The sequence below is a fragment of the Carex rostrata genome, unplaced genomic scaffold, assembly GCF_964058835.1.
Source record: "Carex rostrata unplaced genomic scaffold, lpCarRost1.2 SCAFFOLD_41, whole genome shotgun sequence".
NCBI classification, from domain to species: Eukaryota; Viridiplantae; Streptophyta; class Magnoliopsida; order Poales; family Cyperaceae; genus Carex; species Carex rostrata.
The window spans coordinates 227,501-230,000 of NW_027601199.1; positions in this window are offsets into that span (position 1 = coordinate 227,501).

The following is a 2,500-nucleotide window of genomic DNA, read 5'->3' on the forward strand; positions in this document are numbered from 1 at the left end:
CGGATGCGGCCACGCGTTGGGGAAAACTAAGCGGATACGGCCAAGAGTCGGTGGAAATTGGCCCGAAAACAGTCCAGCGGCAAGCGGAAGCGGCTAACGTTGGGCAAAAGTGACCCGAAAACAGTTCAGCGGGGCAAATTTTTGAAATTTTTTTTGAAATTTTTTTGAATTTTTGAAATTTTTGAAGTTTTTTTGGGTTTTTGGACTTTTTTTGAATTTTTGAATTTTTTGAATTTTTTTGAATTTTTTTGAATTTTTTTGAATTTTTTGAATTTTTTTTGAATTTTTGAAATTTTTTTTTTTTTTTTGAATTTATTTGATTTTATAAATTTTTTGTGATTTTTTGAGATTTTTTTGAATATTTTACATGGGTGATTTCGACTTGGGGGATTTTCAGGGGGTGGTAACCCTGGGCGTGGCTAGAGCCTCAAAATGCATATTCCCCTATAGGGGGGCAAGGTTTTCAAAAATGGGTGCCCCCTCATGTACACGCGCGTGGGTGTACATGGCCCCGTCGGTGCCAGCGTGGGTGGAAAATGGCCCGAAAACAGCCCAGCGGCAAGCGGAAGCGGCTAACGTTGGGCAAAACTGACCCGAAAGCAGTATAGCTTGGAAAATTAAGCGGATGCAGCCAATTGTTGGCGAAAACTAAGCGGATACGGCCAAGTGTCGGTGAAAAATGGCCCGAAAACAGTCCAGCGGCAAGCGGAAACGGCTAACGTTGGGCAAAAGTGACCCGAAAACAGTTCAGCTGGGGGAAATTAAGCGGAAGCAGCCAAGCGTTGGGGAAAACCAAGCGGATACGGCCAAGAGTCGGTGGAAAATGGCCCGAAAACAGTCCAGCGGCAAGCGGAAACGGCTAACGTTGGGACAAAGTGACCCGAAAACAGTTCAGCTGGGGAAAATTAAGCGGATGCAGCCAAGCGTTGGGGAAAACTAAGCGGATCCGGCCCAGAGTCGGTGGAAATTGGCCCGAAAACAGTCCAGCGGCAAGCGGAAGCGGCTAACGTTGGGCAAAAGTGACCCGAAAACAGTTCAGCGGGGGAAAACTAAGCGGATGCGGCCACGCGTTGGGGAAAACTAAGCGGATACGGCCAAGTGTTGGGGAAAAATGGCCCGAAAACAGCCCAGCGGCAAGCGGAAGCGGCTAACGTTGGGGAAAAGTGACCCGAAAACAGTTAAGCGGGGGAAAACTAAGCGGATGCGGCCACGCGTTGGGGAAAACTAAGCGGATGCGGCCAAGTGTCGGTGGAAATAGGCCCGAAAACAGCCCAGCGGCAAGCGGAAGCGGCTAACGTTGGGCAAAAGTGACCCGAAAATGGATCAGCGGGGGAAAACTAAGCGGATGCGGCCACGCGTTGGGGAAAACTAAGCGGATACGGCCAAGAGTCGGTGGAAATTGGCCCGAAAACAGTTCAGCGACCAGCGGAAGCGGCTAACGTTGGGCAAAACTGACCCGAAAACAGTTCAGCGGGGGAAAACTAAGCGGATGCGGCCACGCGTTGGGGAAAACTAAGCGGATACGGCCAAGAGTCGGTGGAAATTGGCCCGAAAACAGTCCAGCGGCAAGCGGAAGCGGCTAACGTTGGGCAAAAGTGACCCGAAAACAGTTCAGCGGGGGAAAACTAAGCGGATGCGGCCACGCGTTGGGGAAAACTAAGCGGATACGGCCAAGAGTCGGTGGAAATTGGCCCGAAAACAGTCCAGCGGCAAGTGGTAGCGGCTAACGTTGGGCAAAACTGACCCGAAAACAGTTCAGCGGGGGAAAACTAAGCGGATGCGGCCACGCGTTGGGGAAAACTAAGCGGATACGGCCAAGTGTTGGGGAAAAATGGCCCGAAAACAGCCCAGCGGCAAGCGGAACCGGCTAACGTTGGGCAAAAGTGACCCGAAAACAGTTCAGCGGGGGAAAACTAAGCGGATGCGGCCACGCGTTGGGGAAAACTAAGCGGATACGGCCAAGTGTGGGGGAAAAATGGCCCGAAAACAGCCCAGCGGCAAGCGGAAGCCGCTAACGTTGGGCAAAAGTGACCCGAAAACAGTCCAGCGGGGGAAAACTAAGCGGATGCGGCCACGCGTTGGGGAAAACTAAGCGGATACGGCCAAGCGTCGGTGAAAAAGGCCCGAAAACAGTCCAGCGGCACGCCGAAGCGGCTAACGTTGGGCAAAAATGGCCAAAAGCGGTGGAGCAGGGCGGTCTGAATCTATGCATCCACATAAAATGGGGGGTAAACCTGGGGGATTTCCAGGGGGTGGTAACCCTGGGCGTGGCTGGAGACCCAAAATGCATATTCCCCTATAGGGGGGAAGGATTTTTGGAAGAGGCAGCCCCTCATGTACATGCCAAGCGGGGTGTACATGGCCCCTGTGGGTGCCTCCGTCGGTGTAAAATGGCCCGAAAAACAAGATTATGTTACCCGAAGACACGATTATGTTACCGAAAAAACACGGTTGAGCGGGGGCAGTAAGCACGGTTGAGCGGGGGCAAAAAACACGGTTG